Source organism: Rhinolophus sinicus, chromosome 15 (genome assembly GCF_057876585.1).
Source record: "Rhinolophus sinicus isolate RSI-liver-muscle chromosome 15, RSI-T2T, whole genome shotgun sequence".
NCBI classification, from domain to species: domain Eukaryota; kingdom Metazoa; phylum Chordata; class Mammalia; order Chiroptera; family Rhinolophidae; genus Rhinolophus; species Rhinolophus sinicus.
The window spans coordinates 106154502-106169344 of record NC_142515.1 but is presented as its reverse complement, the minus strand read 5'-3'; the positions used below and the strand labels follow the sequence as shown (position 1 = coordinate 106169344).

The 14843-nt window shown below is 36.3% G+C and overlaps 1 protein-coding gene and 1 pseudogene across 11 annotated transcripts in view; one reads left to right on the top strand and one right to left on the bottom strand.

The window, feature by feature from the left end:
* Nucleotides 1-12688, bottom strand: part of LOC109448102 (histone H3.3C-like) — a 37689-nt pseudogene extending 25001 nt beyond the window's left edge.
* RAPGEF2 (Rap guanine nucleotide exchange factor 2) overlaps nt 1-14843 on the top strand; it is a 214743-nt gene that overhangs the window by 40082 nt on the left and 159818 nt on the right. The window lies entirely within an intron of this gene.

The window sequence follows — 14843 nt, the reverse complement described above, 5'->3', positions numbered from 1 at the left end:
ATCACGTTCTTATGTAATCTCTCATTCCACTCATGTTACCTTTGTTTCTTGTTTTGTTTTTAAATTCAGATTGCCCTAGAGATCTGTCACTGCATTTAGTATTTAAGAAAGATCAAGTAATTAGTGATTCATGTTTGGCTATGCTAATGTACTTGAAGATTTGTATAATACACTGTTTCTGGAGATAGGAGGCCGCGTTAGTGATTGACTAAGGGGATTTTAGAATTTAGAGACCCTTGATTTAACAATTTTTAGAATATTTGGAATCGAAGGCCCAGAAGCAATCAAGAGATTTGCCTAGAATCTTAGGATTTGATTCCAGATCTCAGATTCCTTTCCATGTCCCTACACTCCTTTGTAAGAATTCTACACTAGACGGCGTGGGTGAAGAAAGATGTTCTGTTTTTGATATTGGTATGAGGATAATCCGTGTGTCATAGGTACAATTCTATTTGCCCAGGAAGCCAATCATTTGTGTAACGGATTATAAGTATATAGTACTCATTGCTTTTTAATAGCTTACGTATTTATTTGAAGCAGCAATTTTCAGGGGTGAAACATTGGGTATTCTAAAACAAAATTGTATTTGTAATTCAGAAAGTCCTATAACTTACATAACATAAACCACAGAAGTTAACAAGGGGAAATAGTTAGTTGGTGTGGCTACAGTGATTCTCAAATTGGGCATAGGGACAACCTCAAACTACAGTGGGAAGCAATGAGATTTTGAAGTTTCCCCAAAGTGCAGATGGGTGGGAAGAAGTTGAAAAACCTAGCACTTAAAGCCAATATATGGAATGCCAGTTGAGCAGTTTTAATTTTCCATTTTGATAGTTTCTTGCACATTTTTTTTCATTTCCACTTCCTTGTTTTGACAAGATCTAAGAGGTTTAGAAAATGGAACATTTAGACATTTCTTCTTCCCTTTGGCCTTGAACAAAGGTGGGAGTGTTCAATAATATAATTCTATCTTGAGGAGAAACATATTTAATGGAAAGGAGATAATGGGCTTCTTTGTGAGAAAAGTTTCCATGTAGTAGAACTTACGTGATGTTATGTTTTCTCTAGTAGGGCCATTACTAGACATTATTTTATTGTTCTCCACCTGCATTGACTCTATTTAGAATAGGAGAAACTCCTAGAATTAGCCTGAGTAATCTTGTGGAAAATGTTAACAATTCTCAAGTGTGTCTTTTGATTCCTTATCAAGGAATAACACAGCATTCTTTTGTCTCTCGGAGGACTGATGCCATTTAATTAGTGAATCCATACTTATGCTTCAAGGTGGACTCATTTTTAAAAGTAAGAGCAATATGATTGATTTGAAAAACAATGTATTTCACTTGTTATGCATATTGTTGCAAAGTGTAGACAAGCTAAATAATTACTTTGAAAATGGTCACTTTTTATATCCTTGCTTTGAAATTTTTGAGAGAAGTATACTTAATTAAAATATAAAGGTTCATTGCCATTATGTGGCAACATGGATGGATCTTGAGAGTATTATGCTAAGTGAAATAAGTCAGAGAGAAAAGGACAAGAACCATGTGATTTCACTCATGTGAGGACTATAAAATAAAAATAACAAACTAACAAAACAAGCAAAAACAAACTCAGATACAGACAACAGAATGGTGGTTATCAGAGGGGAAGTGGGTTGGAAAAGGGTGAATTGGGTAAAGGACGTCAAATACATGGTAACGGAAAGAAACTAATCTGTGGATGGAGAGCACAAACTTTGGATGGAGAGTACACTGATGTCATATTATAATGTTGTATATCAGAAATTTATGTAATGTTATTAACCAATGTTATTGCAATAAATACAATTTTAAAAATTCATATTTTTTTAGGCAATCAAAAATTTATCTCACCAAGTTGACTTATTGTTTATAATTTCTCCTTTTCAGCTCTACTCAACTTTTCTCAAAATTCTAGCCTAAAATGAAGCCATCATTCAAATTCAATGATTGGATTCTGTGTCAAACTCATAAAAAGCACCTGCTTGAAATTGTTGTCTTCTAAAGCACTATAAAAGTGCAAAAGTTGACAGAACAATTATACTTACCCTCTTTGTATAATGCTAGTGGAGTAGTAAGTCCAGCTGAAGTGGTGATTGTATTTACTGTAAATATAAGTTGTAATTATTAATAGTAAAGTGTAGGTAACAGAAAGCATTCTAAACTTGAAATTCAGGCTTACATAGAATTTGAAAAAAAATGTACATTGGCAAGAAGCACCAGGATATCCTTGACCGACCAGATGGGGTGGATAAACTATTTAAAGAGGCAATTCCATTTAATGTGCTGGGGCAGGAGTATGTGCACACATAACTGGAAGCATGAGATCTGTTTTTATCACACAGGATCTTGAATTACTAGAGATCGGGGGTAAAGGACTAAAATTTATTCTGGGTGTTGTGTTCTGGAGAGATTTAGTTTATCATAGTAGGTTAAAAATCCTGGATTATTGCTTTCATTTACAAGCTGTGTGAACTTGGTCGAGTTATTTAACCTGTCTGAACTTCCTCGTCTGTAAAATAGGGGATAATCAAGAACCTAAATCAAGACTTCTAAGGACTGAAAATCATCCTTTTCAAACCGGTGGCTTTTCTGAGTTTGACACTGACTCCAATAATTGAATGTAGACAATGGCTGCGTTTTAGGTTAGAATCTTGGGAAGAGTTGGGTAGAGCTGGGAAGGAGAAATTATAAACAAAAAATAATTCAACTTAATATAAATTTTTGATATAAAAGAATAGTTAGAATAGCTTAGAATATTGTCTAGTATAAGGTAAGTGCTCAATTTTGTTAGTCTTTTTTTATTTTTTATTAACAGTATACCTACTCCTTATTTAATTGTAATGGTAAAACTATAAAAGCATTTTTGCCCCTTTTTCTAAATGACACTCAGAAGTTTGGTAATTTGCTTCTTTGAAGGAAAACTGAAATTGAAATCCAGGCTTTCCAATTCCCAAGTCAGGCTACTGCTACCATGCCCCAATATGCCATGTGTCTGTTTTCCTAAACAGACTAACAAACACTTATGTACATTTATTACAAAAGTTTTAGCAGGAGCTTGTTGTAATCATTAAGATGTCTTCTGTTAACATTTTCAGTTTAACTGGTTTATGGCCCCCTTGGTTAGTTATGTTGCTGTATGATAGCTATAAAGCTAACTTACCTGTAAACCGTGATTTTTATACCCTACCTGTAAAATCAAAATTCTGGTATCACACTGTCATTTAACACCATAAGTGCACTCGGTGTCTGTAATCTATCTGCTGAAAGGAATTCTTCACCAAGTTAGTGCTTTATGATGAAGGGAAATTTTAAGAGGTAACAACTTTAATTTTTGTATCGCAGTGGGTTTCCTTGTCCATTAAAATGTCAATTTTCCCATTAGGAACTTTAAAAAGACTCCTTACATATAGATATTTACAGCTAGAGTTTCATTCTGTGAGAAAGGAATCACCTTTCTCCATTGACAATCGCTGAAGTTATTGAAGCCGTTCCCCTCCTTTCTCCTTTCCTCTGTGTCGATGGCAGTGGCGAGAAAGTTGGCGTAGAGACCCAGGGTTTGGAGAAGCTGGGGTGTGAAATGACATGGGTGGCAGTGACCACAAGGCACGATAAAGTGTCTGTCGATAAAGTGTCTGTCGTACTACCAGCAAATAGTACCTGTGGCCGTACCATTAAAAAGGTTGATTTTCCCAATTGTTTGTTCCCCCAATTTGTTTATCCAGCATTTCAGAGTTATACTGAAAGTTGATAATATTTTCTTTTTAGAGGAGCTAAATACGAACTGGAGTGTTTCAATAATTTTTATGTGTAAACGTGTGCATCGCATTTATGCCAAAAGTGAGAAAAGGGGCAAGTTCCTGAAAATTTATCTCCTCTCCCTGCAAATCAATTCTAGGAATTACAGTTCAGTGGTCTTTTATCTTTCATTTTTCTTCTTCTCTGGGAAAACATTATTACTTGGGTGTAAATATAGATGCAAACGTAGACTATATTTGACCAAAAAGCAAAGGAAGGCGTGTAACTGTCCTTTGGTTCTCTTTCTCGCGTCCTGGGTCTGGAAGGACTTTAATCACATTCATCTCCAGTCTTTCACGGGGGACAGTATCTAAACCATCTTTATTGAAATCACTTAAAAGATTATCAGAGGTCATTCAACAATTTCTTACGTAAATCTCTCTGCTTTTAAGTTGCAGACACTTGTCATTTACAGAGTGCTTTGTTGAACATTTTGTGCAAATGTTGTCTTCTTTGTGGGGAGAGAAAAGTAAGTAATTACCAGTGGCAACCCTTGGTGGTTGGCAAGAAAAAAAAAATAGTAGAGCTTACTAGTCTTTCAGCAGAGCATCCAAAGTATCTTCAAAAGCACACAAACTCTTTTCAATTTGCTCATTTTGTACAGTTTAATTCAATCTCATCAAGAAGGATGAAATTTTACTAGCAGTATTTGCTAAATTAGACCTGGGAACTTAAAGGAACCAGGAATTGCCACTGACCTCCTTGCTGGATCCCCTTCCTCAGCTCTCAGTCTTACCTGGCGTTGTGGACTCTGGCTAATTCTCTTTTCCCTTCATTTGAAACCATAGCAATGATTATACAATAGCCAGTGTGTAAGTGTTGTATATACCTTACCTTACTTGGTCTTCACATTAGCATTGTCAAGGATAGTAGGTATTATCCTCAGTTTATATGGTGAAATTTAAGCTTCGAGATGTTAAATGAGTCTCCCAGTGTTTCCCAGCAATAAATAGCAAAATCAGGGTTACAGCTAGGTTCTGAGGCCAAAATACTTCCTCTTAATTGTTATTTTCTGCCATCTCTGCCATTTGCAGCCTCTCTTTGCAGTATTTCCTGCAACCTTTGTCATTCGGGATCATGCCCCTGTTTATATTTTGCACCATCCTCCTTCCATTTTACAAACAAGAATATATAAATTCTAATTCTACTGTCAAAAATGGCAGGACATCATTATTATTCTCAGGAAAGATGCGTTGCCTGGATCTGTGTGGTCAAAATTACTTAGGACTCGTGATGGGGTCAAACTACGGATATTTCCAAGAAAACCGAACATAGTGCACTTGTTGTCCAGGATGTCAATTAAAAAAAAAAAAAATTCAGAGTCAAGTCTTGACCACTTCAAAATTATGTATGAGTATATTGTGGCAAATTTAATTTGAGGCATTCTTTATATTTTCTAGCTTTCAAAATTTCAATATCTGTTATTTGAAAAGGTTATGCACGTTGGCTAGGCCGTGGTGGAGCCACCTATTTATTTAGCAACCCATTTATCACTTTCTGTGGTTTATTTTGCTTTTTTTTTTTTTTTTTTTTTTTTAGGTACTTTCTCATGACTTAAGCAAGTTTGTTCCTTTAAGAAAAGAATAGCAGATTAGAAGTGTGGAAGTAATTTTAATTGAGGGTGTGAACAATAACCTTCTCAGCTTGTGTAGCAAGCAGCACACTTTTTCTTAACACAGGAGGAACGGACACTGTTCTCCGATCCTCAGGGGAATGTTCCTGAGGGAAAATGCTTATAACACAGGTATTACTGACCTTCCTCTAACCAAGCTTTTGTTAATCCGAAGGGAAGGAGAAGCCATTTTAATTAACTCTAGTATCTAAGTACGAAATGTGGCATTGGATTCATATTGATTGAACACTTACATTATTTTTTAGTTTAACTGGATTTTTTTCATCAACAGGCTATCTTTGTTTAGCATTGTATTAGTATTCTAGTTGTGCAAAGGCGTTTAACGTATCTTTTGTTAATGTCAAGTATGCCATAGATGGACACATGTCTATCCTTATTTTAAAATGTTACTTATTTTATGAAAAGTATCCTTCACCTATGGATATGTCTGTAATTACCTGATAGTGGTCCTTCTGTATGAAATGTTAACAATAGCTAATATCTAGGCAAGTTTAATCCTCTCTCAAACCCAATGAAGGACATACTTTTATCCTCATTTTCCCGAAGAGGAAAGTTGAAGAGTTTGCCTAATGTCGCATAGCTAGCAAAAGGTAAAACTAAGCCTCAAACCCATCGCTTTCTGATTTTAAATCCCCACTCATAACACAAGAGTATCTTTGGTAGTGTTGGGACTATGGCTAGTAGGTATTTTTTCATTTATTTCAATAATACACATGGAAGGAAGGTCTACTTCAAAGCTGACTGCATTGCGGCCCACACAGCTTAGACTAGAGTCAGATGTATAAACTTCATATGCTATGTAATTTATCTTTTTCTATATGTAAAAAGCTATATGGACGAACATCTGGTACTTTGTGCTTTAAAGTAATGACTCCAAAAAAAGTGGACTTGATTTAAATGAATTTGTAATGCGTTCTCTGTCTGTGTAACCCTGTAAATCATCATCCTTTTCTCTTTTGCAATGAAATTTTTTGAACACAAGGCACGAATTCGTATTTAAGTGGAGTTTACTTATCCATGTTGAGTTTTAAAAGGCAAAAATCCTGCAACAGTTTATTCTATCATTTGCTCTATTGCTACATTTGTAGTCCTCTGCTAATTCCTTGGGTTCACATATTTGGAACCAATTAGAAAGTAAAGTTCTTTAAAGTTTTAGGTTTTGAATACATAATTGCTTTTGATCAAAAGATAAGTAATCACATTGGGGAAAAAACATGAGGGGAAAAAAGAATAGCAACTTGAAAGAGCATTCTTTCATGTGTGTAGTTGAAACCTTGGGTATAATCATAAAAAAGTGGATTGCTGGGGTGGCTGGTTAGCTCAGTTGGTTAGAGCGTGGTGCTGATAACACCAAGGTTGCCGGTTCGATCCCCACATGGGCCACTGTGAGCTGCGCCCTCCTTATATAAAAAAAAAAAAAAGTGGATTGCTGCGTAGTATTCTACATATTTTGAGATAGATGTGTTCATCTGTTTTCATGAATTGATTATTCAATATGAATTAAAAATTCTGTTAATAAAACTGAGTTTTGTAATGAATTTCTTCTATGATAGTGTATTCAGAAAGCAGGTGGTTAGAAGGAATCAACTGTTTGGAGGTAGTTTTCTTTTAAAATACTTAAATTATATTTTCAGGAGTTTACATCATATGTAATTTGTAGTTCACCCATAGTTTTTCTTTCTGTGAAAGTATTCTTTGAGTTAAATAAATAATTTAGATTGTGATGGCAATTGTGACAGTTTGTTAATCATAGCCGTACATAATTGCTTATCTTCATACATATTAAATTTGATCCCTGGTGTGTGGTCAGGTTTGATGAATAAATCAAGAATGGTGATACCTTTCAGGAATCTAATGATTGCTTAATCGGGGCAGTTAAGATTTGTTTTCTGAAAGCTATAGTAATTTAGATTATCTCCCAGATATGTTCTAAACTTTATAATCTTTTAAAGCATGCATTATAAAATTCTGGAGAGAAAAATCCTCAGACCACAGCCAGCAAACAACTGTAAACCTTCCATACTGCTCATTTATATGCTATGTTTAACAAATTTTCAAGTGTTTATTAAAAATCGGGGAGGGGCGGCTGGATGTCTTAGTTGGTTAGAGCGCGAGCTCGCAACAGCAGGGTTGCTGGTTCAATTCCCACATGGGATGGTGGGCTGGGCCTCCTGCAACTAAGATTGAAAACGGCGACGGAACTTGGAGCTGAGCTGTGCCCTCCACAACTAGATTGAAGGACAAAGACTTGGAGCTGATGGGCCTGGAGAAACACACTGTTCTCCAATATTCCCCAGTAAAACTAAAAAAACAATTAAAAAAAAAATCAGGGACTCTTTATGTACATTGAAAAAAATTCATCTATAATTGTCATTAGAAAATAACTTTCAACCTGCAGGGAAGCATACTCTTAAATCTTTGCACTAAATATTCAGGTTTACTGTATACATTTATGACCTGTATTAGAGAATTTACCTATCCCACGCACATCTGTACATTATTTACGTATCTGTACAGAATTTACCTATCCCGCCCACACTATCAAAACTAGCACCTAAGGGTTTTGCTGACATTACATCATTTGATTCTCACAACAACCTTATGGGTTGAGCATTAGTTTTCTCACCTTTTGCCAAATGGAACTGATTCTCAGGTGAAGTAACTTTGTCCACAGTTAGAAATACGCATGTGGCAGAGCTGTGGATTTTAACTCAGCTTGGCAGCAGAGCTCAGTCTCTTACCCGCTGTGCTACCTGCAGGGTATGTTAGAATACACATTTCAGTAGTCTCTTCTGTTTTTCCTTGAAATATTATTTTCCCTTAAGATTACTCAAGGAGGGAAGAAATCGGTGAAATGTCAGAGTGTAGGCAGTGGACTATTACTATAATCTCTTTTTACCTGCTACCTTCTGACACCAAAACACCCAAATACCTCTTCAAATTACTAGATATTTGTCCCTACTGGAAGATGGGCGTGCTTGAAGTACAGTAAGTCCTCACTTAATGTCGTTGATAGGTTCTTGGAACTGTGGCGAGATGACGTATACTGAAACCAGTTTTACCATAGGCTAACTGACGTAAATAAGAGTTAAGCTCCTGTGGCATCCTGTCAATGTTATAACGAAACCACATTGAACAAAGCATTATTCAAGGACCTGCTGTAAATGGTTCATTTATTTATAGTGAAAATGTGTTCTTCCTACTCAGATAATTTTGTGTATTATCACTGTACGTATTTTACAGATTTATAAAATTGTGGTGGGAATTTTTTCCCCAAAAGGCCCCAATAACATTCTGTTAATCCTTCATATAATGAGAATTAATCATGGAGACATTATCTTTTTGTGAGGTGTAAACATTTGTGTGTTGAATAAGCACTCTCTCTCGATAGTGAGTTAGCTGTGGTTACTTGGGATGCTTACTTTATTTTGGGAGAGTAAAAGTTGTTGTTTATATTGATAGAATGAAACAAAGAAGAACGATTGTGGAAGTTCAGTGAAAATGCTGTTGAGTGTTCAAAATATAAGTCCATATGTTTTGTTCGTTTGTTTCCAGATTTTTTTTAATTAAAAAAATTGTTTTCCAGCTTTATGGAGGTACAAAGGATGTATACAATTGTAAGATTTAAAATGTACACAGTGGTGATTTGATATACATGTATATTGTGGAAGGATCCCTCTTTGAGTTAATTAACACATCCATCCCTCACTTATCTCTTTTTGTTGTTGTTTAAAACATTTAAGTTCTTTCTTAACACGTTTCAAGTATGCAATAAAGTGGTATCAAGTATAGTCACCTTGTTAACTCTCGTACATTAGATGCTCAGACCTTGTGTGTCTTGCACGGTCTTACATGGTAACTGAAAGTAACTGAAAGTTCTCCCTATCCCACCCCCACAGCCCCCAGCCCCTGGCAATCACTTTTCTACTCTCTGTTTCTATGTTTGAATTTTTTTTGTGTTTTTTTTAAAAATAAGATTCCACATAGAAGTGATGTCACACCATGCAGTATTTATCTTTCTCTTCTGGCTCATTTCGCTTAGCATAATGCCTTCCAGGTTTATCATGTTATTACAAGTGACAAGATTTCCTTCATTTTAGAGGCTGAATATTCCATCATATAAATATACCACATTTTCTTGATCCATTCAGCCATCCATGGACACTTAGGTTGTTTCCATACCTTAGTTATTTATTGCAAATAATGTTGCCTATGTCCATATTTCTTTACATTATATATTGCAGAAAATCATTTGGTCTCACATGCAAAAATAAAGGATTGATTAAAAAATGATGTTCACGTTTTTTGGAAGTCATAAGTTAACTCAATCCAGTGGCACTGTCTAAGGCAACCCAAGAAAATATGGTGTTAAAAGTAATCTACTTAAATAGTTTGGTGGGCATAAAAATGGGAAGTACCTTTTTCAGTGCATTGGAAAAATATTCTATTTATTGACTCAACACATTTTAATTGAGGGTATACTATAGGCTAGATGCTGTATAGTTTTAAAAGCTGCCAAGGATGAGTATACTGAAAAGTCAAAGAGGATCAGAAAAATAAGTAGACGTATCATAATGGTGGACATCACGTCACGTGTCCAGATGATTGTGAAGAAATAGTAGTGCACAGATCAGATGACCCAAGGTAGAGTCTTAGGCTCTGAACGTTGCCAGCTGCTTTTAGTATAATTTATATCACGTTGGTTTGTATCAAGAACTATAGTAATTTATAAATCACTTTTTAAGTGCTATGTTCTGATTGGACTTATTTTGCGCTTCTAAGTTGCTGCTAATGAGCATGCACTTAATTTTAGCTTTCGGGAATATAATAGGTAGTTGTTACTTTTTATAAATAAGTTACCCTTCATATAACATAGGTAGTGCCATATAGTAAAATGGTTTAGAAGTCTTAAAACGAGGTTTGAAACCAGTATTTTTGTTTGATAATTTGTATTACTAAGCTGTTGAGACATGACATCTTTACAAAAACAATAACAAGAGCCCAATATCAAAACAGTAAACTGAGTGCCAGATCCTAAAAGCACAGGTGTCTATTGTATTTTGTGACTTAGTTTAATCCAGTTTGCTATTTTTGTGTTAGTCTTAAGGAAACAAAGCTCCAAGGCTCTGAAATATTGCAAGCACACAAAATGGTCCAAAAAAACAAACAACAACAGAAAACCTAAATATACTCTGATGAAAACCTTTAATATTATGTACTCCTGCTGAAAATCTTTTATATTGAAATATATAGTCTGCCAACTTAAAAAAGCATCTAACACAAAGAGCCTTTTATGTTTCTTGAAGGAATTTTTTTTTCCCGGGGAGGGAAGAGGGGAAAAGGTCTATGGAATGAGTTTATTTAATATGACATCAGTTGAATGAAGCCAGCTGCGAGTAATTATATCGGATATTTGATTTCCAGCTGTTTTGTTGAACTGTTATTGGCTTTCAAGGTATTTGGATATTAATTAAATGATGACTTATTATAAAGGAGTCTTGTTTAAAGTAATGTTGCCTCAAATAGGACATTTAAAATGGGCCACTTGGTACAAAATTTTAATTCTTTCTAGTGCAATTGTTATTTTAAAATCAGTACATTTTTAACTAGAGGAAAACATACAGTTCAGATATGTTTCGGCAATGTTTTCTCTATGTTATATATGAACACATGAATAAATTAAATATACCCTCTCTTTGACTAAAGGTTTTCGAAGTCAAGTTATTATTAGTGAAGAATTCATAACAGATTGAGTACAGAAGCAGGTATTTTTATTTTAGCACTTTGGACATTGAACAGATTGTGTACACAATGGATATTGTGGAAGATTTGAAAAAAAAAATCACAGGGGATAAAAGAAATTTAAAAAAAAAGAGGATTGAAGGAAGAGAAATAAGAAATTAGAAAGGAGGAACTAGCCAAATGTAGATTAGGGCTCTAAGGATGTAAGGAAAAGAGCAGAGGCATAAATGAAAACCAAACAAGCTGTTTGGAGCTCCGGCAAGGAGGCTGGGTGTAGGTGGAGGAGGAGGGCTGCTGGGTGAGAGGGGCAAGTGCTTCTAGAGGAAAGATGTGCTTATTTTGCAGATACTAAATACTGACGGGACACGCAGTTTCACTTACCTTCGGCACTGGGATCTTAGGACCATCCCTCGCTTAACCTCTCTTGGCCTCAGAACCAGTCAGACGACATAGAGCTACTTGCTGTAGAGCCCTCTGCCACTCAAATCCCCAAGTTCAGCAATTCTAGACATTTCCTATGATCACGGGGGATAAAACGAAGTACAAAATATGGTCCCTCTCACGGAGCACATGGTCTGTATTGAGTCTTGCCTTTATCAACTTGTTCCCACAGATATTTCACACATATATTGAAAATACCAACAATGAAAACGAACATATAATAAGTTCCTTATGAGTGATGCACTAATACGTGTTTAGGAGGTTAGGGAAGGGGGAGCATGGTAGAGTGGTGTGAGTTGAGATGCCCTTCAGGATGGATTGTGCGAGGCAGGAGGAAGCTGCTGGGAGCAGGCTGGGTAGGACCTGGGGCAGGATGGTGAGAGCCTTGAAGGCTTGTGTGACGCACTTGAAATTTGGTGATTGATGGAAGTTTTTCACGCACAGAGGGGGACAGCCTGAATAACTGTTTGGGGTCCCTGATTTTGTTTATGTTGTTTATGCATGACAAGATAGGAGAAGACCCTGAAACTGTCCAGGCCACTGAAAACAGAATGAACAAAAGAGTATGACAGGAGACTGAACAGGATTTTTAGAAAAACGAATTAAATGTGTGAGAAAGAGACGAGACCTGCTCTAAGCAGCTACAAGTTGAAAATAAGTCACAGGGTTTTTTTTTTTTTTCATTGGAATAGTTGGGGAACCCATACCAGCAGCAAGAGAGAAATTGAAAGGTATAGTTAGTCTTTGGGGGGAAATTTAGTGTGACTATTAGTTACCATTTTAAGCGATGCTCTAGCAGCTTCAAATGGTAATTAATGAGCTGGTGATTGATTGAGGGAGTTTGTAAGAAAAGTCAGGGTCTAGGTGTCACTTGTAAGGATAGGCTGAGAGTAGGTGTTATTTCTTAGTGAAAGGGTCCTTACAAAGAAGGTGAAGTTCCAAGTGTAGCCTGGGGCTTCTCACCTTGGAGAGACCTGGTGTAGCCTGCAGAGCCCTCAGAAGGGGCCTGAGGACCCAGGAGGGACTGGCCAGCACTGGCCACCTTTCTGGACATTTCATGCTTTCCTTCCCTTCTATTATTTTTTTTTTTTTTTTTTTGCTTATCACTATCTAACATTTTTTTATACTTATTCAATCTTTCTGTTCCACTAGATGCATCGTCCACTAGACTCTACTATCCAAAGGACAGGGATTTTTGTCCGTTTTTGTCCACTAGTGTATCCTTAGCGTCAAGAATTAGTGCTTGGCACAGGGGAAGAGGCAATATTAATTTGTTTTAAAAAGATTCTCAGTGATCTTAGAGAAGGGAATTTCAGTAAATTTAAGGACAAAGATCAGATTCCAAAAGGTTATACAATAACTGGATGGTTCCGAAAACGGACGAAAGGTGTGCACCTCTCCTTCCAAAATCTTGGCCAAGAAATGGAGCTGTTGCAATAGAGGATTTAGGAAGGAAGGGTCAGGTGAACATTTTCCGAGGCAGGAAACTTGTTCAGTTCTAAGAAGAGACTTGAAAGTGATACAGAGAACACAATGTTAATAGTTTAAAAATCTGGGTGTGTGCTATTTTTTCATGTGTAATTCTGTGTGCTTGACTGACTTGCTAATTTCAGAACAGATATGCAAAAAGGTGACAAAGAAGAAAAGGTACTCGTTCTGTTTTTTTCTGTTCTTTTTAAATTTGTAAACATTTAATTTTTGCTCAGGGTAATAAAACTCAAGGTAAAATCAACATGAATGCTGTTTGGTTTTTTTTGTTTTATTTTAATGTGGGGGAGGGGTGGAGGTGAGGAGTTTACTGGTCTACTAGACTTGCTTCTGCATTTCAGATTTTTGCACTGAGTCTTCTTACAGGTTAATTGGTTCCTCTGGGCAATACCTGTATTATATTTGGTAGAATCCTCAGGGGCATGATGAAGCAATGGTTTGTAAAGGTTGCACGTGGAACATTTCAGTGGCATCTAATATTTACTTTCATGCAATAAAGGCCTTGGTTCCAGAAGAATAGGCGGTCTAACAGGTAGTATTCATCTGCCATCTATTTGAGGGTTAAATGACACGCAGGCACAAGTAATGTTGATGTAGTAGTAGATTTAGTTCATTAATTACCTGTTGTTTCATTTTGATTTACTAACATTTTTCTACTAAAGTTGAGGATCAGCTACAATGAAGTGAAGTTTGAAATGAGGCAGGACTTATGTATATATCAAAGTATTATCCTTAATATTTCTCATGTTTCCAAGTAATACAGTTTTTATAAAAACTCTGTACTGTTGCTCAAAGCACTTTTTTACCCTTTATTGTGTGAACAAACAATTATTTTGGTGTTATCAGAGTTGCTTGGTGAATATCGTGAGAAAGTTACCTCTTCATATAATTATATGTTATTTTTGAACCTGCTGGAGCTTAAATAACCAACTTGTTCACAAGGTTTAGTTCTAATTCTGGGGCAAGGTTGGATGTCTGCAAAAGCCAAATCTCCCAGAATTACTACCGATGGTAATATTCAAACGAATGTACTTTCGGATATTCTTACAGCACACAGAGCTCGTGTGTGCGTTCATGGGATGTGGGAATATCACTCTGAATGATGGTGAACTGTCTGTGAATGGAGAGGAAGCGATATGTCCTCTGTTTTCCCTTTTCCTTCCTCCTTTTTTCTTCCCAGTTCACTGCAGAGATGGCTTTTGGTGTTGACAGCAGACTGTCTGCAAGGCGGCGGAAGGCCAGGCCCCACACATGTTCAGTGTAGCCAGTGGTTCTGCTAAGCTGGGTTTCATCCCCACAAGCATGCAGTTTATTTGTACTTATTGTCAGAAGCCACTGCTGTATGTTTGAGTTGTAATACATTTAAATAACTCGATAAAAATATACCTTGGAAATGACATCCCTTCTCTCATGGTGAAAAGACCTGATGCTAAAGGTAGAATCCAGTCACCTCTCCTTATGCCTGGTAGACACTGAATGACAGTTTGTCATATGAACGAATGAGGTTATAGATACTTATTTCTGCTATAATTAGTTTGCGTAAGATGTCGTTTGAGAGTCAGGGGCCTAGGGGAGAAGAATATATGTGATATGATACAGAAGTTCTGATATAATCTGGCAGTGGTGGTGGAATGGCAGGAAGCATTTGTTGAATTTGGGAGGTAGAAGCCTTGTCTCTAACACCCGTGACTTATAATTGAATTTCTGTCTCGTGAGGAGGT